This window comes from Ambystoma mexicanum, chromosome 6q (genome assembly GCF_040938575.1).
Source record: "Ambystoma mexicanum isolate Mex_15411 chromosome 6q, UKY_AmexF1_1, whole genome shotgun sequence".
Taxonomy (NCBI): Eukaryota; Metazoa; Chordata; class Amphibia; order Caudata; family Ambystomatidae; genus Ambystoma; species Ambystoma mexicanum.
This window is the reverse complement of record NC_090937.1, coordinates 678,477,484-678,500,583: the sequence shown is the minus strand read 5'-3', so window position 1 is coordinate 678,500,583 and position 23,100 is coordinate 678,477,484. Positions and strand designations below refer to the sequence as shown.

Sequence of the window (23,100 nt, the reverse complement as noted above, 5' to 3'; positions counted from 1 at the left end):
GTTCACGAAACTGAAGCACATGGATTTACTCATCTGTTGTTCAGGACTGCATTCAGTCTGTTTACACCTGGAGTGTTTATGTGTTGCATTTTACCTAGGTAAATCTGAGGTTATTAAAGTTGATTATGTAATCAGTTTTCTTTCAAAACGGACCGTATCTACGATCAGGAGAGGAATTGGGCAGGCTCCAGAGGGAACAGTGAACCTGCAAAAATTGCGTTGCCACAGCGGCATTCTATGTGGCCCGAGGCCCAACAGCCCCCCACTCCACCTGTCTCATTTAACTTCAACCAAATTCTGAGGGGCATGGCTTGCTGTTTTAAAATGTTCACTGGACGAGGCTCCACAAAGGGTCTGAGGACTGAGTCAGTCTGACTCACACACACAGAAGAATCAAGAATACAGCACTAGTCCGACTTCCTACAACACTCTGATTGGCTGAATACTTCCAATCCTCCTGGTTGACCCGAAGATGAATAGCAGCTTGGGCTTTAAATCATAAGCAGGAACAAGCAGCCAATGAGTGTGCAGCTTGTTTTGTGCAATACAAGGACTGTGCAGTGTAGCCCTTTAAATCACGTATAAAAAAGAACATTTCTTTCGCAGAAGTTCCAGTTCAAAGAGGGTGAGGTCATCAGGCTCCTTTGTCATCTTCTCCAGTGCCATCGAGTTGCCATGCACCAGCCTCATTCTGCCGCCAGAGTTCTGAGTGTGTGAGCCAAATCCTGACTCACTGCTACCCAAAGGTAAGTTCTCTGATGTGCCTTTTTTCTTTTTTAAATGGTCTTTATTTCTCTGGGTTATAGCGGCATGCGCCGTGTCCATATTTCATGTGTTTAAAAGGGGGACATTTTCCTCCCAATTGCAAATAGCTCCGGGGGTGGGGGGCGCGGAGCCCGCTGGGGACAGGGGTCTGTCTGATGTGTGCATTTGTTTGAAATGTAAACGGAGAAGTGATGGTGGCTATTCCTGAAACGGTTTTAAGTAAATGCAGAAAAGCGCTAAAAATGGCTTGGTTCGGGGCAGACTTCCACAGCCTTTCCGAAACTACAAATAAAACACATGGATGCATCATAACACACATACTTGCAATCTGAGAGAAAAATGTAATTAATCTGTAACTAAATGTTTCTCTCAGATTGTAAATGATTTGTTTTCTCTGTCATCTGGAAGGAGGGGGCTTAGGTATGCATTTGTTTTGGTTGAAAAGTGTCTGTGGGACGATGGAATCCGTACTTGAAAACGGCTGCAAATGAAGGAAGGATGTTTCAAAAGAAATATTGAAAAACATAATGGAGGAAAGGAGGAAGTGACCAGTCCAATTTTTCACACTGCTTATATATGCTTGCAAAACAAGACCATCCCTTTGCGGCATGCCTGCTGTGGATGATTTGAAAGTATCAACGGGGCTTAGGATGGGAAGAAGTCTGTATAGTAGGAAGAGCAGTGCACTGCAATGTAACTTCATTGGGTATGAAATGTGGACAAAACAATGAACAACGTGCTTGAAAAAGGGTTGAAATGTGCAGTTTGCAGAAATGAATACACAACTGCGAATCACCATTCTCTGTTGTCTGTGTGCATCAGAGCAGTATTTGGTGCTAGAGTTGGAACACACAAAAGCAGAAGTGATAACCAGAGAACTGCCTCCTAAAATATTTTCCACAAAATGGCATTAAACAGAATCTTATTTCCATCACTGCAGATGAAACTTCAGCAATGATGGGGCGGGTGTCGGGGGTCCACACACAACTAAAAAAGAGTATTATCCAGATATCCGTGTTTGGTATTATTGAAATCATCGACTGCAGCTGGGTGTGGTGGATGCTTGGAGTCCTCTGCCCAGCGATGGCATCATATTTTGGCAGCAGACCAAAAACATACAAAATATAGTGGCCTTCTGGAAAGGTTGACAAGCGTTGTGTTTGAGAAATTGGGTCAGATGAGGGAGGACCTGGGAGAACTGGCCAGGATGTCCTTGACATTTCAGACAAACACTCTCCCTTAGGCCCATTTCCATCAAATTAAAGTTTTTGAGGTTTTGGCAGAGGACCCTGAGGCCCAATACACAAGGTTGCCTACAAGATGGACTTTAATGTTGTCATGTTAGATGCAGCGTGGAAAGGTGATGTAGAAATCAATTGGCGATTTTTCGATGCCTCGCAAATGCACTACAAGTAGACTCTTAACCACATCCTCTTCACATGTCCCTAGCACATCAGGAGACTCATTCCTCTCAGCATTTAAAGACTTAAGGCCTCATTACAAGTGTGCCGGTCCGGTAACAATGGTGCCGGTAAGCCTACCAGCATCGTTGTTACCGGACCGGCACACTATGAGTCTGTGAGCGGCTGCCATCCCGCCCGACAGGTCTGACCTGGCGGGCGGGACGGCATCCTCTCGCAGACTTTCACGGAAGTACCGGCACCGTTATTAACAGTGCCGGTGCTTCCGTCATCCCCATTCCCATTGAGTCCTGACTCAATGGGAATGGGGATTTCCATTTTTCCGGCACCTGACTTCCAGGAACGCCAGACTCATAATCTTCCGGTTATTCTGGGAAGCCAGGCGCCAGAAAATAATTCATGAGTCAGGTGGCAGATTCCTGATTTTACTGGCACGGCAACCGCCAAACTCGTAATGAGGTCCTCAGGGTCTGATTCATGGAAATGTGTGCAGAAATCCTGCAAGGGTCGCGCGCTGAGAAGGACACTGCAAGAGCCCGCGCGCAGAATAAAAAATGCTACCTTTGTGTACTTCCCCTGACGCAAATACATGCACCCTTCAAACAGTACGTGGGGTCCACCGTAAGCAGGCCTGCATCTCAGGGACCCTGCGCAGGGTCTCCCGTAACTGTTGCCGGCACCCTAACAACATGCGTATGGAAAATCATAACTCGGTCTAAACTCTGAACACTGCGTGCAAAACCCCGTAACCCGTTCCTGCACCCCTCTACGCTGTATACGCACACCCCTAAGTTAGATCGGACCCCGGTTGCATACATGCAGCCCTAAATCTGACATGAAAACCCATGTCACCCATGCAAATCGACAGCTGTCTGGTAGGGAAAAAGTCAGCAGTCTTTTTGCAGTTAAAAAAGGAGTGGGGTGGGGTAGCAAACTTAGATTATCAGCTGATATTGGTATGCAAAGTTGTGTTTGGGCATCCTCCAAATGGCCCATTTTACTGCCAAATGGAGTAAGGGTAGTGCATCGACTGTCTGCCCACTCTGCTTGTATGTAATCGGAGATGAAGTGCATCTTTTTTTTTCTGCCCATTTTATCGCGTGGACAGGTAAAGAAGGTAGTGCTTTAATGGGCAACACTAACCTCAGGTTTGTAAATGTAGAGAGAGAAGTGCTGTTTGCAAATTTACACATGGCAATGATTTTGGGTTGGAACCATGACCTTCTCTTGAGACTGCAATGGTTACAGAAATCTAGGTTATGAGCTGCTGGACATATGTAGCAGTGGGGAGATATTTTTGAGATATTGCTTCAGCCTTTCCTCTGCTGCCCATCTAGATATCTTGATATGGACATTTGTTCTATTTGCTCTGTCTTGACTCCAAATGTGCCTAGCCCTTTCCAAATTGGGTTCTGTGCTTTTTACTGAACATGAAAAGCACCTGTAGAAGAAGATAGTCTTGAACTTAGACTGATGTGCTCACTAGTACCACATGAAGACATTTTAAGGTATAGTGATTTCCACTGCGCTAGGCGTATAATGGCAGTGGTGAGACTGCTGGTGATGCCACTGTGAGTGTGCTCTCTGGATGGCAGCTGAAGCATATCCGCATGATGCCTTTGTAAAGTCGTTCACATTGCTGCGGACAGAGAAACACTGCATGTTGACACCGCAGGGAGCTGTTGCTCAGCATCAGGGAAAGCTACTACTCCTAGTGTTTCTGGCCAGTTAAACAATGTCAATGTGGATCAGCAGCACAGCAGTTTTAGATCATATATTGGGCCACATATTGTGGGTGCCTAGATGGCTCTGGGTTAAGCATGCTCCACAAACGCAAAATAGATAAATACATAAATACAGGGGTGAGAGGTGGTGAGGCTAGATAATTAATATAAGCTATATGCTGAGGCTACTTGTGCATCCTCCCACCTCTTACTTTGTTCTCACTGGCCCTGAGAAAGAAATGCATCAACTTTCTTCAGTTATACATACGTTTGCTAGATCCTTTTTGCCCTTTACTCTTTTAGTGAATGTTCCTGCCCTTCCTCTCCACCTGTATGCTGTTTTATTTTCCTCTGCCTGCTTTTCAGGATTCAGGGTAGGTGTCTCACGCCATATCTTTGGTCCTGATGAAATTTGAAAGCAAAGTTACCAGAGCAAGTTGTGTGAGGTACTGAGTACAGCATTTCTGGAAACTGGTTTTGCTGACTTCTATCCTTTGTTTTGCTTCTTTGGCCCCAGTTCCTGAAAACATCTGCTGCGTTTGGAATATAGAGTACAACATGATAACCGTCCAAGTAAAAAGAAAAGTCCTACTATGAGAGCAATAACCAAATATGTTATGGGTGGAAGGTTTTGAATGAATCTTATCCTCTGGCACTGCTCTGGATAACCTTCCACATTAGTGTTGTCACCCTTTCTGTTCCATTGCAAAAGGGATAAGAAAAGTGTAGAACCCAGAGGCGCACCTCTGCAAGATGTGAACGGGTCAAAAACTGGAAGAAAGGGTTTTAGGAGTGAGTTTGAGGTGCGGGGGAAGAAAAACTCAACCTTGGTATCTAGGTTGGAACAAACATGGAGAAATAATGGTTCTTCCCAAAATGTTTGGGAACTCTCGTCCCCTGCACACTGTCTAATATCTGTAAATACAGATCAATAACTTAATGGAGTTTAAATATTCGTTCTATACATTGTTTTAGGAAAACATTTTCATAAAGTTATTATAGTAGACCATTCATGTGGTAAATAACACATTTCATATATCAAGGTTTAAAAAAAAAAAATAAATACACGTTTTTTATTGTACAAAGTACATAGTGAGGCATAGTGAGTTTCAAGTTTTCCACTCTTCTTCAGGGGCAATAATACGATTTTTCAATTTTTCTATAGAAGAAAACAAACATATATAGGTCATTTTTTTAGCGAATTATTTAAATTCATTTAATGTTTATACAATTTTTAAAGTCTCAGAATATTGACAATGAAACATCATCGTGGTTCAGGTAATCCCAACCTGATAATAAATATTGGAATGCAAATACTAATTACAAACGATTCCATAGACCAAACATTGTAATAGTTTACATATAATATAACACATTATTCTCATTTCAGACAAGTCATGGATCACGTACAGGAGGTAAGTCAATTGTATTTCAAGTGATGGAACCGTTCCTAATTAGTTAGGTTGTGAAGTATCAAGTATCCAAAGGTGGCATAATATTTTAGAAAAGGCATAGGATATGCAGATGAAGCTTACCATCTAAGGTAGAGTATACGTGAAGGGGTGAGGTAAAAAAGGTAGGCATGAGAGTACTGCTTCAAGTGATTTGTCCAAATTTCCTTATTAAAGTTGGAGTCTCTCTATAGTATAAGAAATGTAACATTTGCAAAAAGGTAAAGTTTTGCCAAAAACAGTCTAAAAATTAAATAAGTGGATGAGGCAACTTACATGTCGTCCAAGACCCGTGCTGCTACATTTTTCAAATGTCAAAAAGGTTGTCTTTGTTAAGGGATAACTGTAGGCTATTCCAAGATAACTGCTGCAAGCGTCAAACAGCTAAAATAAATATAGAATAATTGGTATATCGCTCAAGTGACCTAAAGAGTAAAGGTCCATCAATTCATACCAGAGGGATTGGTAAACTTACTTGGAATTAGGTAAGATGAAGCGTAGAGTCTTCACGGTGGGTCACATCTGGCAGGTTGGAGATGCGACTGTACCGTGGAGGCGCCTCTTTTATACTGGTACCTTTGTGCTGTAACGGTGACCATGCGCAGAAAAGTCGCCTAAGTGCGCATGTGCATAGTTATGTAGACGTCATATTGTTGACGAAAAAGGATGCATATGCGCGGTGTGCATCGGACGAATGACGTCACAATCGTGCATGCGTTAGTTAAAGAGATCGCGGTCGCGAGCGTTCACACGATAGTGACTAAGGCCGCGAGCATTCAAAAGATAGTAACTAAGGTGTATATATGTAGTGGCATGTAGTGCCATATTCTTGATAAAAATTGCATACACTGTTTGACAATGAGGGACAAAGTCAAAACGGTCGAAAAATATCAAAAAATAGACCTTGGTGGACCATGCTCGTAACCATGATCCAACAGATTCATTGTTCTCGATAGTGCGTTGCATAGATATGGAAAAGGCTAAAGTCCTTAATTTGATTTAAAATTCATGCAACAATTGCATATCTATAGACGGGATATATAGGGTGCTGTCAAGAGAGATAACGGTCAGTTGTTTAAATCAACCAAATGCACCAAACATTGGTCATGCGGTCGATTATGTGTACACAGTAATCAATACTTGTATCAAAATTGACATCAATCAAACAATGCTCAGTATGATAGTATATACAAAGTCTTCATTTCCTGTTCCAAATTGGATGCACATTCGTATCAGTAAATCTTTGCTCATTCTTACAGATTGTTATATTATTGACACAGGTTGCTAAAAAAATTATCAATTAAAGGTAGTAGCACAGATATTGGGGCAGATGTAAAATGCCTAAAGACAAGGGAGTATTTAAGGAGTCAGGATACGGTAGGGATTATCTATGTCTAAAAGAGACAACGAAAAGGGGCAATCAGACAGATGTCCAAGAGGAAAAGGGAGTTAAGAAGTTTTCAAAATTATAAAAAGGGGCCCAGGTAATAGTCTTCATTCATCCCAATGTGGCGAGTGAATCTAGGCGATGTATCCAGAAAAGTTCTCTTTGTGACAGGAATTTTTGTAGGTCACCACCTCTTGGAGGTGGGTGTATGATTTCGAGTATTACAACTCTCATTTGAGCCACAGTATGTTTGTGGTCTCTAAAGTGTCTGAAGACCAGAGATTTAATATTTTTGGTGTGGACGTTTGATTTAGGCTCTGTCGATCTTTCTTTTGCTTTTCACGCTGTTTTTCCAACATAATAAAGTCTACAAGGACATTGTAGGGTGTAAATGACATTTTTTGAGTCAAAAGTGGCATATTGTCGTAATGGTATTTTTTTGCCAGTGTTGGCATGTCTGATGTGGTCTCCTTTTATCACATTTGAACAACGTTGGCAATTCAAGCATGGAAAGGTGCCATTTTTTGGTTTGTTCAAGAAAGTTTGGTTTGTGGTTTTGCGTTTTTCTGCTTTGATCAGTTTGTCTCGAAAATGACTGCGCCTTTTATAGGCAAGCATAGGTGGTTCTGGAAACAGATGATTGAGTTGTGGATCTGATCTGATGATGTCCCAATGTTTATGAATTATCCGTTTTATCTGAAAACTCTGGCTAGAGTATTTCAGTGTGTATATCAAATTTGTTTTATCTTGCTTTGGTTTAGTTTCCAATAGATCGGTTCGGCTGTGTGCTTCTGTTCTAAGTATGGCCTTGTCGATATGTTCAATCGGGAAATGTCGGTCTTTAAATCTAGACTTCATAATTGAATATTCATCTTGAAGTTTGTAGGCCTCCGAGGTGATTCTCTTCAGGTGAAGGAGTTGGCTGTATGGTAAGTTCTCTTTTAGATGTTTTGGATGAGAATTATGAAAGTGTAAAGTGCTGTTGACATCTGTATGTTTTCTGTAGATTTGTGTTTTTAAGACAGAGTTAGAGATTTCTACAGTGACATCCAAGAAGTTGACAGTTGGTTTTCCAATTTCGATTGTCAGTTTGATCCTGTCATTACATTGATTTAGGTAATCCCAAAAGGTCAGAAGTTTTGTTCAGTGCCCTGAAATATGCCAAACACATCATCAATGTATCTATACCAACTTTTGATTTTTCCTTTCCATGTTGGATTCTCTAGGACATGAGAATATTCAAAAAAATACATGAATATATTGGCATATGAGGGTGCCACAGGAGACCCCATTGAGGTCCCTGAGGTCTGCAGGAAATATTGTCAGTTAAATATGAAGTAGTTATTGAATAAGATAATATTGATTAGCTCAATTGCAAAAGTCTTTTGTATCATGATTTAGTTGTGTTTAAGGCGGAACCATTCCAATGCATCAATTCCTTGGTTGTGTGGGATTGATGCATATAAGCTACTCACATCCATTGTGAATAGGATGAGATTGGGTTAGTTCATGTCAAGGTCTTTAATGTTTTGTGGGAAGTGGGTTGTGTCCTTCGGATAGGTATTCGTTTTCGTATTGGAGGTTGTAGTGCCGTATCAAGGTAGATGGCAAGGGGTTGAAAAATACTATCTGTACCTGCGACAATGGGTCTTAGAGGTGGATCTGTTCTGTGTTTGTGGATTTTAGGGAGGCCATAAAACACCGGAGTCACCGGGTGTTTATTGATCAGAAAGGTGCTTGTATATTCTGAAATCTAGTCCAGTTCTTCTGATTTTTCCACAGTTTTTTTGATGGTCTCTTTGATAGCATTGATAGGGTCATGATCCAATTTTAGATAGGTATTTTGATCTGACAGTAATTCAAGACAACACTCATTATAGAAAGAGGTGCCCATGATCACCAAGACTCCTCCTTTGTCAGCTTTTTTGATTGTAATCTGGCTGTCCTCTGCCCGGTTTTTGATAATATTCAATTGTTTTAATGTTTTGTTTGCTCGATGAAGTATATTTCAGCTTTTTCAGGGCTATGGTTGTCTTAGTTCTAAACAAATTAACCAGAGGGTGATTGATTTGGGGATGAAAATGGCTCTTGTTCTTCATTTCCCGAAATGGGCATTTTTCTTTTTCTTTCGTTTCTGGATTGAAATTGTCAAAGAACATTTTTAGCTCCATTTTTCTAATCAATTTAAAAAGATTCACTTCTTCCTCAAATAGACTTGAGTTGTTGGTTGGTATGAAGGACATTCCTAAATTAAGGGTATCCATTTCTGTTTCCTGATAACACTTTAGAAGAGATGTTTACAATTATTGGTTCCTTCAGTGTTTGTTCTTCTGACGTCCTTTTCTTTTTCCCTTGTCTGGCTTTTCCCCTCCTCCTAAAAAAGTTTCAGGTATTGATGTAGGTTCTGTGACAACAGGTAATTTTGCGTTCCGGGGTTGTTCATTAGGAGTTGTTGTGGGTAGTGTTGTGTTACTAGTGGAAGGCCTTTCCTCCAATTCCCCACTGGTCTCCTCACTACTATCCGTGTTGTTGTTAGAGGGTCTGTCTTGTCTTGGAGTGAAGTTACTCAATTTGTTATTGTAGAATTCCTGCCAAGAATAGACAATGTCTCGGGTGTATTCAAGGGTGTCGCGTCTGAATTTTCTGATCTTTCTCTGTTCTATTTCCTTTTTATAATTTTCCACTTTGTTGTTAGTGTCCTCTAGGATTGCCTGTAAATCAGCTGCTGTTTTGAGTTTAGATAATTGTAAAGAGACTTCCTCGATTTCTTGATTTATCTGTGTTAATGATTTAGACAATTCCTCTATTGTCAGTAATATGAGGCCCAGGGAGCATTTGTTTAGTATGTGTTCCCAACGTTTTACGAATTCGACATTGTCTTTACACAGAGTGGGGCATAAGTATATCCAAAGTCCTCTAGGTATCCTTTTTGTTTGAAATATTGTGCCAGGTTCATGACATGGAGTTTTTGAGAGATTTCCCTGCGTATGAGTCTCTCTAGTCTTTGGATCAAATTCTGGGGATTGTCAGCACTAAGTGTTGTTAAGCGACTTCAATTCAGCAATTCCACTAAGTCAGTGCCTCGTCTGGGATGCCCAAGGAAAGCCCTTATTTATATATTTTTATGACAAGTTATACTCTGGATGATAAACCCTTATATAACGCCCCTCTCTTTGAATTCCCCTGACCTCACTGAGCTAAGAAGTAGGTTTGTTTTTGCAATTTGAAAGATTTATTGAATAATTAAACAATATATATATATATATATATATATATATATATATGTATATATCACACTTTTATAAATAAATTGATAACACACTTGTGAATATGAGCAGTAATCAGCAATGGGTAATCCTACAGTGGTGCAGTTCTTGGTTACTTATGAATAAGAACAGAGGACTAAGGTAGCAGAGAATGCTTTATATGGTTCAAGGAAATTCAAGGTGGGACAGAATGCAACACAGAAATAATTTGATATGACTTCAGCGAAAGATAATATGATTACTTTTCTCTGACAATTCACTCCCCCCGTATGCAATGTAAGGAGATGGAAGTAACACACACAGTCTTCAGGAATACAATCACAGTACAATCAAAATTTAGTTCCCCCCTAGCAAGCTTAGATCACAAGGATGATTTTAAACACAGGCAAAGTACTTTAAATGCGGTAAGCAAAGAAGGGAAAATAGGCTAAAAATGATTTTAATTCCCTCTAGAGGTTCAGGGTGAGTGAGAAATATTTTAAATCAGTTCAGGCCAGCCCTATCAATGATTCAGGGATGGTTACCAGATTGAAAACGGAATTCCGTAATGGAAGCAAAAGACAAATATTTTTACATGTGGCTTAAATCACGCTTCTATCACAAACGGTTCAAGAGATACGGACGATTTTGTGAAGGTAGATTCTCAAAATAAAAGTAAAGCTCAGAATGACAGATGACAGTTTTGCAGCTTTGAATCAACAGGAGGGACACGATTTCTATGATGCAGTTCTCAGTAGGATAAAATAGTTTGAATTAGATTATTTTAAACTAAGAGATTGGTTTTGCACAGTTCTGGCCGAGTACTCACACTATATTTTGGACAGGAAAGAGACTTTGTCACGGATCGGGTCAATAGGTTTAGCTGCGGTTCTCTATGCTCGGCGGGTCAATCAGGCACCGACCGGTTCTGCTCACAGCGGTCTGGGTCTGGTCTGCGGTTTTGCTATCGGCAGTTCTTTCTGGGTCTGCTACCGGTTCTGGCAAAAGTTCTTGGCAAAGAATTCAACAGCTCGCCCGGCTGTAGAATAGTTTAGTTGGATTGCTGGATTCTGAAGGCATGCTGAAAAAGGATTGAGCTGGTGGTCCAGGCCTCTCTGCTTTAATTTCTGGAGTTAAGTTCTGGTCTCTGGAGATTGATGGATTTGAAGTCTGGAGTCTCCCGGCAAAGCGTCCCGCAAGAAAGTGGAAAGTGAATGTCCCTGCCTGGGTTCCAGTGGCTCTTGTTATGTCTTTTGAAAATGGGTGTGGATGCTAACTCTCTTTGCCCAACCCACTCACGATTTGATAGGTCAAGGATTTCTCTGTGACCTGATTTGAGAAGGGAACAGTGAGTCAGAGTGATGGGGTAGGTTTATGGTCAGAGGATCCTCCCTTTGTCAAATTGCACACCAATCTATTTCTGATCCAAATACCCATTTATCTATGTACCATTTTTCTAATATTATATGTCCAGTTAACAAACATATTTTCTGTAGCACCAAACCATCCGATCCCTGTCTTTGTAAGATGTTGTGTCCACTTTTGACAGAATTCTGCCCTTTTCATCCAGATAACAACCTCTAAACTTTTCCTGATTTTTCACAAATGTGCACAAGGGATATGGGTTTCAGATGATAAAGTGTCAGATTTTTAACATGCATACATTTGGAGTAACAACCTTATTTTCCGCTACTACTCCCCAGCACATACCACAGTGTCCTGACACCTCTTAAAATGTGCACAGAAAAATCACAAGAATGATGATATCATTTATATAATTTTTACAAGTCTGCACTATGAATTATCCATCTTTTTAAAAGTATGCTCTGGCCCCAAGGGGTGTGGTTTTCGAAAGCACATTGTGGAATTTCTGGTGTGTCCACATCCCCCAAGCTCAGCTTGCTCACAGAGGCACTTCTCCTCCCACTTCTCCCAAGAGGAAGCTATTTTACGACCACCCCCATTATAACATTGTCATGAGCCCTGTTCAGTTTCCTGCATCCCCAGGTGCCACTCCCCTAATTCAATCAGAGAGGTATCATCTCCTTTTGACAGGGGCAGCAGAATGCAATCAGGCCTGGGAACACAGCTGCTGATCAAGTTTCAACGCCTGTCGGGGGTAGTTGTCAGACAGAATTCAATCTCTTTAAGCCAGGCTTCAGCTAAATGTCACTTTGGTTCCCAGTTTTCTACATTCAAACCAAACTTGCAATTTTTACACATGCAGCTAGAACACTGGTTCTAAGTTCAAAACTATGACATTTAAACAATTTCAACCTATGTGACCCTCAAAAGTAGGTCACTCATTTATTCTAAACATTTTGATTTTAGTGGCTTTAAACCCAAATTCACTTAAGCTGCTGATATCCCCAGCTATTTTCAATACATACATTAGACAATTACTTCCTTCAAGTCATTTCAGAATATAGTTTTACATTTTATCTACCTCTTAGTAAGTCTTTCCTTGGCCTGGTTTGGTTCCTTTGTTCAGTTTTACACAAGTGTCTGGTGGTTTTAAAACGCCGGCTTTCTGGTAGTGGTGAGCACCAATATTTCACCCATTTTTGACATTAATATCAACAGATTTTGAACAGCACCATATTCCTTATCACTGATTTCGTTCATGGCGCTTCTGGCCCCTCACGCTCACACTGGTGGGTGGCAGGTCAGGTGACCATTTTGTTCTGCGCAAAGACTGCGCGGTTCTCCAGGATTCTGGCGAAAATGTGGGCTTTTCTGCCCTCTTGGATTTCCTAAGCCCACAGCAGCAAGTGTTGCAGCATAATAGTCCAAACATGGGTCAGGACACCCAACGAACCCCCCCGCCCGACTGCGCTTTGATTTCGAGTCGAGGGGGAGTCGGGTGCAAAGGATGTTTTGATCTACGCGCTGGTATGTCCGCATCATCTTCTTCCAATTCCACAGATGGCACAGTTCAGCATCTTTTCCTCCATCCGGTTGGATCGATCGGTTCTCCTCGCCTGTCCTGATGGGAATATTGGGCGGTACCCCGGGCCCCTCGGATCTTTGCTCCCCGTCTCCAGGTCGTTCTCCTTGGTCAGTTTCCATGGTTTCATCTCTCCTAGGATGATAAAGCTAAGCGGCAATACACATTCCTAGACATTTTTCCACCACTATTAATGGTGTGGCGAACATATACATTTTATACATCTGGATACATTTTGCAGTCTTATTTTAAAAAACAAGATATAACAGGAAACATTTTCATACCAGAATCATGATATTTTAGACACTATATGCAGGATATTTTAGGGTTGGAACTGAGTTACTCTGGAGCGGCCCCTTCTGGGATTCCAGAGGATTCCTCCAGTTGCTGCAGAGTGTGCCTGGGATGGCAACACTTTAGCTGATTTATATGTACCCACTTGTCTTCCCCTTCCGCCAGACTAACTTTGGGGATGCAGATCTTATAAACTACTGGGGAGATCTTGTCTATAATTTCAAACAGTCCCTTCCATGTAGGCAAAAATGTTCTCTGTTTGGCCTGGTTCCTTTGGAAATTGTATAGATAGACCCGGTCTCCTACATTATATACTTTCCTGGAAGTTCTCAAATTGTAATGGGTCTTCATGCTATCATCTGATCTTTCTAGATTCCGCTGAGCATAGGCAAAAGCATGTTGAAGGTGTTTCCTTAAATTCTCCACATACTCATGAGTTGTGGAGGCATTTATCAATGTCTGCTCTTGGGACCTGTAGAGCAAATGCTGGGGAAGCACCATCTTGCGTCCAGTCATCAGCTCAAATGGTGACATTTTGGTTGCAGATGAAGGGGTAGATCTGATGGCCATTAGAACCAGAGGTAATCAGATATCCCAACTTGGCCCAGAATCTGCCACAAACTTTTTTAATATGCTCACATTGGTTCTGTTGGATCTCTCCAATGCATCAGAAGAGGCCGGCCGGTAAGCAATATGTAGCTTCCTTTTGACCCCCAGTATCTCCCACATCTTTGTCATTACCTCGCTGGTGAAATATCTAACTCTGTCTGACTCAATCCTTTGAGGTAGACCAAAACGGGAAAAGATGTGGTTAATCATCAGGGCAGCTGCTGTTTCTGCCTTGCAGTTTGGGGCTGGGAGACATTCCTCCCACTTGTAAACAAGTATGTGACCGTCAACATGTACTTGTTTCCCCTAGACAAGCGAATCACAGGGCCTACAAAGTCAATTTGCAAATCTGACCATGGCAGTGTCATCCCCCTCTTTTGGAGAGGTGCCCGGTGTATGAGGGATGTTGGCTGAAATTGTGCACACACAAGATACCCCTTCAAGTATTGGTCGAGGTCCTGCCCCATGTGTGGCCAGTAAGCAACCTCTCTTAAGATCTCAAGTGTTGTATGAAACACCCAATGACTGGCGGTGGCCGCATCATGGGCGTGACTTAACATCAGGCTTCGGAATGAGGTAGGGACCACCCACTGATCATGGCCAGCTTGGGATTTCCCTACCATCAAACCGTCTTGGATTTGGAACATCTTTGGACATTTCATCAACACTCTAAGGTCCTCTTTCCCAATGTAATCAGTATCCGTCAGGGAAAAGTTCTCAGGGTCCTCAATGTGTTGGTAAAACTTACCAATTATTGGATCCCCTTTTTGAGCCGTAATCAAATCGGCATCTGGGGTCTCCTTACTCCATTGTGCAGTTGAAAGATCATTGTGAGCATTTGTCTGGGACCTAGTGATAGCCGTGACCTGGATTTCCCCCAACAGGGGCTCTATTTCTATTAGATCCCCTTGGATGGCCCCGGTTTTGGCCAGCTGATCAGCTAAGTCATTTCCAGTTTTGTCTGGTCCCTCTACTTTGGAATGACCCTTGATCTTCTTCCAGTAGATGGTCATCCCATTCGATGTGACCAGATCATCAATATTTTGGATTAACTTCCCATGTTTCAGGGGTTTGTTATTAGCACATAACATGCCTCTGGTTTTCCAATTAACCAGGTGCTCCACGAACCTGTTCCGTACATAATCCGAATCCGTGATTATGACTAGTTCGTGGAGTTGATGTTGGACAACAGTGAGGATGGCTTGATGCACAGCCATCAACTCTGCTACCTGACTACTTCGGGGACCAATTTTGTACCCAGCAGAGGGTTCTGGGGACTCACTCACCCATGCATTCCCTATGCCTCCATGTTGTCCTTGATTTTTAGACTTTCGTCCTCGAGACAGTTTTCTCTGGCACAATCATGCAAGTCAGCCAGACCTTGCGCGAGGGGACTCTTCTTGTTTTGGCCATATCTGACCTCCACAGGAAAGCCTTGCATTGACAGAATCCAGGAAGTCATTCGGGAATTACTCACATTTCCGGCCCGGATTCTGTCACTTTGGAGATATTGAACATGCTGGTATGGAGTCTCCACTATGATGTGTTCCCCCTGGTTGAACGGGCGGTAATTCTTCAATGCCCACACCGTTGCCAGGAGTGCCTTCTCACAATCATTGAATTTTTCCTCCACAGAGGATAAAGTTTTGCTCACATAGGAGATTACTTTATTGACCTTGTCATGCTTTTGGTATAATACTGCCGTCAAACACGTATTAGAGAACCCTGTCTCCAGGAAGAACTCCTTGTTTCTGACACAGTAAGCTAGGCAAAGCGCTTGTGAGAGGCTTCTTTTGAGTTGTCTTACTGCCTCGGATTGTTCTGGACCCCATTCCCACTTGACCCCCCTTCAAAAGATGAATCAGGGGTCTGGTGATCTCTGCGTAGCCCTCAATGAACTTTCTGCTGTAATTAGTCAGTCCAAGGAGGCTCCTTAGTTCCCGCAGAGTTGTGGGATCCTTTAGTTTCTGGAGTGCTTCCACTTTCTTTTACTGGGGACAGAGACCCTGAGGAGTAATCTCATGCCCCAAGAAATTAACATGGGTTCTACAACACTGTGCTTTCTGAAAGGAAAGTTGTGCTCCAGTGGCCCTCAACTGTGTCAGGACATAATGGATCTCCGCTATATGTTCCTCCACAGATGAACTTTTGATGAGGACATCATCTACATAAGCCAAGTTACCCCTAGCACCCAGGTCGGGCATGGCCTTGTGTAGGAAAATGTTGAACTCATTCCCGGAGTTGAGGTATCCGAAGGGTGTCTGGGTCCATGTGTAGTGCTGGTCCATTATCCATTGGTCAGGTCTATTGCAGTGAATACCTGTGACCCCTGAATCTGGGCCAGCCCTTGGTCAATGTAGGGCAGAGGCCATCAGGAAGTATGGACCCATTTGTTGAGCTCCCTAAGGTCGGCACAGAGTCTCCACTTTCTGTTTGGCTTCAATATTCCCAGCACCAGATTATTGAAGGGCTGTATACTGGACGGATTATTCCCCGGGACTCAACGTTCTTAATTATTTCAGTAAGGTACTCCATTGATGCGAGAGGCAAGCGATATTGCTTCACAAACACTGGAGTCATGCCAGGGTCCGTGGGAATTGTTGTTTTGTGGATGTCGGTGCGAGCACAGTCATATGAGTCTACCGCAAAGAGATCTTGGAAATCCAAGAAAACTTGTTTCAACTTTTGCTTCTGTTCCAGAGTCACGCAGGCATCAGCTAGGTTGACTCTCTCTTCCACCATCTGCCTGAAGCCTGGAAAGACTTCTGGTTTTGCTATCTCAGCGGCCTCCTCCAGCTGGGTGGAGAAGTCCCTGGTCAGAATGCTGATTTGGACCAGAGGCTTCAGGTGGGAAAGGCAGCCCTCATGGACCTGGAAAATCACCTCATCTCCTCTGAAGTCACAAGTCACATCTTCCTTACCCTAAGGGCAAGAAGTGTACACCAGGAAGTTCCCCCCATGCCGAGTAAAGATCCTGTCTGGTGTTGTATTGTCATCACTGTCACTGTCAAAACAGTCCTTGGGGATTGGTCCTAACAGTTCATTTCCTAAATCAATGGAGAAATGACGGTCATCAACCGCCATTCCAATAATGGTGCCTGCGGCTAGAGTAATACTCTTTAAGTCGCTGTTATCCACCTCTATTGGAATGGTGTCATGTTCTATGTTGACTAATGGTGTTGGGTTTACCCCTAACCCTTGCTGTTGGAGAGAAGCATTTAGATTACTATAAGCATCAGGGTCTTTCAATTTTTGTCCTCTTTTAACTTTCACTTCCAGGGCGGATTGTCGGGTCCTTTCTGGGATGGTGACTTCCTCTTTAATCTGAATTTCAACTGCATAAGGTAGCAATTGAGCTGACCTAAATGCTTTTTCTGGATCATCAAAGGCCATGGGATTATCCGCTAATAGGGACCAAGCTTTGAAGTTTATTAGGTCAAAACTAATGGCAAAGCAATTGAGAATGTCACTGCCTAAGTAAAAGGCGGCAGTGACGTCTTGCACAACCCAACAATTATGGACTATGCTCTTGTTGCCAATGGAGATTTTGAGCATACACCTGCTTGGCAGGTCATGTTTGGAATTAGGTGCTTCCAGGTCCATTTCCCATTTGTCTATCAGTTTGAATGCTGGAATGGCTGGATCTTTTGGGAGTTGGCGGAACATGGCTTCGCTGATGAAGCTTTTACCGTTGTTCACACATACTTGGGCGAGAACAGAGTCCTTCTCATCATTTAACTGAACAGTGATGAACAACTGCTCTCCAATTTGCTGAATATCAGCCAGGCTCTGAGCTGATTTCAAATTTTTCTGGACTATCGGAGTGGGAATGTCTGATTGTGGATTGGTAAAGAATTTCAGAGTACTTCCTTCTAGTGTGGAATACCACCTTAAACTGGAAGAAGGTTGATGTTCAGAAATAGAGAGGACCCCCCCATCACCAGTCTGTTGTCCTACTCCTATTGCTGTCACATCTGGTATTTGGTTGTTCTGGAAGGGAAATTCTACTTGGTCAGATTTTTGTTCAACCATGTGGCAGGTGCCGTTTAAACTAATATGGTTGACACTCTGTTTTAATTTTATTGGTCGGCTGGTCTGAGTCCAGCGTACCTTGTTTACACAATCTATTAGGGGTGACAACCTTCTCAGGAGGTCATTCCCTAGTAAACAAGGGGTGCCCTCTGGAGTCACTACTATGACCGGGTGTTTCACCTTGTGTCGCCCAATTTTGATGTCCAAATCTGCAGTCCCCTCGATGGGAATTTCCTTCCCGTCAAAGTTCTGGAGTTGTCCAGGAAGAGAGGTGAGAGGAATATGGTAATTCTACCCCCTTCCTGCATTTAGTTCATCAAAGGCCCTTTTTGACAGCAGGGTAGCTTGGGATCCAGTGTCCACCAGTGCCGAAATTACACCCTGCCACTGTACTTGTACCGAGGCATAGTATCTTCCCTCCTTCTCCTCAAGGGGGCACAGATAATGCACATTTTTGGACAACTGGTGGGCTAATTTTCTGGTTTTGGACATTGCGAGAGAAGAGATTTGGGCAGAATTCTGTGGAGAGTCATGGAAATCTGAAAAAAAAAGTTTGCAACTGGATATTGATGCAGTTTTTGGTTCCCCTGGTTCTGGTTCTGGGCCGACGCCCCCCCTTTTTGAGGCAGTCACCTGGATGGGTTTGAACCAGGGATTTTTGGTCTTGCTGGTTCTGGGATAGAATGATGGGTGGCAACAGCTCACTCACCTCATTTACCCAGTCTGGGTTGGAATCCCTTGGGACCTATTTTTCCTAGGGAGGAGTTCCGCCATCTCTGAAGGAGAATATCCTTTTCCCAGGATCCTCTGAGGATTCCTCTCCCTCAAATTGGAAGACCTGTACCTCCTCCTCAAAATGTGTCTGTTTGGGTCCTTTGTTTCTCCTACCTCCTTCCGCTCCTTGAGTGGCAGACTTCCAGGGGTAGGAGATTTTGTTTCCGGTTCCTGGTTTTCCAGGGGCTGTTTACAAGTTGGGAAGGAAGCTTCCTCCAAGGATTTACACCCCCCTTCCCCTTGTGCCTCCTCCCTGTGAACCGGTGGGTTATCGGGGTGCCGCCCCGTCATTGTTCTGGAGCACCAGGCCCAGAGTCCGGGGCATTCTGCGGTGGCACACTCATCTGAGGGTTCTGTTGAGCCCTCAGTATGTGACCCAGATCCCGTGCCATATTTTGGACCTGGTGCTCAAGTTGGGAAACCCGCTCAGGCTGATACGGGGTTCTGTTTTCTCCCCTGGGCTGATCCCGGGAAGGGTAGCTATCCCTTCTCTGGTAGTGCCCCCGGTTGGGAAGATTTGGGTACCCCTCCACCCTTGGCCTCCCCTCTCCCGGTTTAGGTTGTCTGGGCTCAGGGATTGGGGAAAGAAGGATGGATGGCTTTGGGGTTGGCAATTGGGTGGATACCTGGGAAAAAAGTTCTGCCCAGTGTTTGGGGAATTTCTGCCCTCCTGTGGGAAGTTGGGAGGGAAGTTCCCTGGGTCAGGTGCTTGGCTGGATCCCCCCCTTGGGCTGGAGGAGTCCACACATAACCCAGGATTGGTCTGTTTCCCTTGTAGCGGGACTAACATAGTCAGGGGAGCGAGGGACCCCATTTGTGGGATTACCTCCTTGACTCCCTGTCTGTGACTGGCCCGAGGGCCTTCTGGGCTGTGAATTGTTTGGTGCAGGCAGGTTTTTAGGCCCCCCCATCTCCAAATCTAAAATGGGGGCAACCTTTACCTCTTCCACCTTGGCAGCAGCAGGGGTGCTGTTGGTTTTGGGGGTTTTGGGCTTATTCTTATATTCCACCGGTGTCTGCACCTCATAGATGCAGGTGGCTTGCTCAATGACCCAGTCTAAAGATCTTTTCTCGTGAAAATCTCTCACGAGCTGGGTCATTATATATTTGGGGAGTGCATAGAAAAATGTGTTGATGAATTCTCTGGTGTCCGTGCGCACCCTTCTGGTGGTCTGCGCAAAGGCACGCTTCAATTCTTGCACAAATTCTTGTGGGGCCTGATCCTCCCCACATTGCAAATTGTAGGCTGCCTTGCGAGCCTCTTGGGGATTCCGGTGAACAGAAAAATGTTTCAAGATGGCCTCCCTATATGTGGACCATCTTGAATGGTTTTGGTCCTCCAGCCCCGCAAGGAAACTGGAGTATTCTGGGGAGAATGTCCATTTGACATACTGAATGCAGCTACTGCTGTCCTTGAAATGGAAAGTTTCCATCATTTGCTCGAAGAGCTCCAAGTGTTCCCAAACAGAATACTCGGAGTTCTTGTGATAAGGGGTGATGACACTCCTTATTGCCTTGATCTGCTTTAAGGGGTCCTTAAGCAAGGCCCTTTTTGCCTTATTGGCCTTTTTGGTTCGGGTAACCCTGGTCCATTCCTCCTCTGACTCAGAAGCACTGCTCCCAGAGGTGCCCGTCTGATCTTCCAGGCTCTCCCGAATTCTGCAAGCCTGGGAATGGCTGGCAGAATGTGGGGACCTGGTCTCCTGTGTCCTGGGCCGCTCAGAGGAGTCTTCAGATCCCTCCTTGCTGCCAGGATTTGATGGGTACCCCCCCATTGACCTAACTGGGCAGAGGTTTTTAGGATGCCCTTAGTGAGCCTACTCTCCTGGGGTTCCCCACTAAATTGCACTGTGCTTAGGTGCCCATACCCGGATGCCCACCCATCCAAACCTGGGAGGTACTGGCCTATGAACCCCACACTTTTGGCTGGATAGTAATCTGCCCTCCCTGTGGCGCTGTGCTCATCTGTGCCAGGGGGCATGTGGGTGGCAGAGTCCATGGACTGGGAGAGATGAAGGCCTCTGGTACTAGGGCTCCTGACGTTATACTCAGATGTTTCCCTTTCCCAGCTAACTTCATCTCTGTCAACCCCTGCTCCCTGTTGCAATGCAAGAGCCTGTGCTTTCTGTTCCTCAGTTAAGGCCTTACTAGACTCTATCAGTCTCTCCTGCATGGCTACCTGTTGCTGGAGCCTATCATTGTGCTGACAGAGAGCCTCATTCTCTCTCTGTGCCTCCTGATTGGTCCTGGAATACTGGGCCAGTCTTTGCTGCAGGAGGGTTACCTCCTGAGTCCCATCCCTACTGGCATGCTCCTTTCTTGCCAGAGCATCTTCCACCCTCCGGGTGTGCTCTAACAAGTTCTCATACTCTTTTTGGAGGTCACCCAGCCCCTGGAGGGCCAGGTGATTTCCTTCAATTTTTTCTTTTAATTGGCAGACTTCCCGGCCAAAGGTGTCCCTTTCCTGACTAAGAGCCTGCATCTCTGCCTTTGAAAGGCACCAGCTTTCTGGCGTTTTTGAGCAAACTCTGCCTGGGTATCCAGGTCTTTCAAAATCAATTTATTGCTTTCCTCTTTCTCTCTATCTACGTGGCTTTGCAGGGTGGCTACCTGCTCTGTACATGCCTTATTGAAGTTGTTGCTCCAGCTTTTTCTAGCTCTGCAGTAGGGCGTCCAAACCTTCTTGGTACCCCTTCTGCAAGGCCAGAAATCTGTTATCCTGGTCAGACTTTACAGGATATCCATTTCCTCCTTTATTTTAATAATATTCTGCCTACTATCATTTTCTGACTCCTGGCTCCTCTGCAGCCTTTGCTCAGAAGAGACCAGGTCAGATTGGGCCTTCTCTAATGCCATCAGTTGCCAATTTGCCAGATCTTGGCCTTCAGCACATTTGTCCTGTATGGCTCCCATATGTAAATATAAATATGCCGTTACCCTGGCAATCTTGTTGTGCTCATCCTTGGCCTTAGGGGCCATATATAGTTCACTCAGGGCCACATGTAAGGGACCCTGATCTCTCCATATATCTGACCCTGTTTCAGTGATCTGGGGTGCGATTGCCTACAACCAGACCGCCTGGTCCTGATGAGCCCACTCACCTCTCACGAATAGCTTATGTAAGAGGTGTTCTCTGGCTATTTTGATATCTACCAAGGTCGTCATTCTGGAACTTGATTTCCTTCCTGAATTACAGAAGTGTGTATTTTATTTTGCAAAACAGAACGTTTCCTTAGAGCGTTCCTTTGAGGGGTGTTTTTACAGTGTAACACGGCGTGGTGATCCAGCAGAATTTATATATTCTGTCAGTTAGCACACTGTATTAATCTGCACAAGTGATAGATCTAATCCAGAATCCCGGGCTTCAAGCCCCCACTCTGTTAAGCGACTTCAATTCAGCAATCCCACTAAGTCAGTGCCCAGTCTGGGATGCCCAAGGGAAGCCCTTATTTATATATATTTTTTTATATATATTTTTATGACAAGTTGTACTCTGGATGATAAACCCTTATATAACGCCCCTCTCTTTGAATTCCCCTGACCTCACTGAGCCAAGAAGTAGGTTTGTTTTGCAATTTAAAAGATTTATTGAATAATTAAACAATATATATATATATATATATATATATATATATATATATATATATATATATATATATATATACATATATATATATATATATCACACTTTTATAAATAAATTGATAATTGATAACACACTTGTGAATATGAGCAGTAATCAGCAATGGGTAATCCTACAGTGGCTCAGTTCTTGGTTACTTATGAATAAGAACAGAGGACTAAGGTAGCAGAGAATGCTTTATATGGTTCAAGGAAATGCAAGGTGGGACAGAATGCAACACAGAAATAATTTGATATGACTTCAGCGAAAGATAATATGATTACTTTTCTCTGACAATTCACTCCCCCCCCCCTATGCATTGTAAGGAGATGGTAGTAACACACACAGTCTTCAGGAATACAATCACAGTATAATCCAAATTCAGTTCCCCCCTAGCAAGCTTAGATCACAAGGATGATTTTAAACACAGTCAAAGTACTTTAAATGTGGTAATCAAAGAAGGGAAAAATAGGCTAAAAATGATTTTAATTCCCTCTAGAGGTTCAGGGTGAGTGAGAGATACTTTAAATCAGTTCAGGCCAACCCTATCAATGATTCAGGGATGGTTACCAGGTTGAAAACGGAATTCCGTAATGGAAGCAAAAGACAAATATTTTTACACGTGGCTGAAATGAAACAAAATGTCAAATTGCTGCAATTTAGTCGCATGCGTTGATGCGCAATTACGGAAGAACCATAGGGAATAGCAAGTCGGTTTAGAGCTTGTTGGAAAGCTTAGAATCTCAGCTTTAATATAAAAGTTAAATCACACTTCTATCATACATATTCAAGAGATACGGACAATTTTGTGAAGGTAGATTCTCAAAAT

At 43.5% G+C, this 23,100-nt stretch overlaps 1 long non-coding RNA gene across 1 annotated transcript in view; it reads left to right on the top strand.

Moving 5' to 3' along the window:
* The first annotated feature begins 665 nt into the window (after window positions 1-665).
* The window catches only part of LOC138516215 (uncharacterized), an 87,690-nt gene continuing 65,255 nt past the window's right edge, over window positions 666-23,100 (top strand). Inside the window, exon 1 of the long non-coding RNA XR_011282250.1 lies at window positions 666-746. This is a non-coding gene — a long non-coding RNA (uncharacterized lncRNA). The remainder of the gene's footprint in view (window positions 747-23,100) is intronic.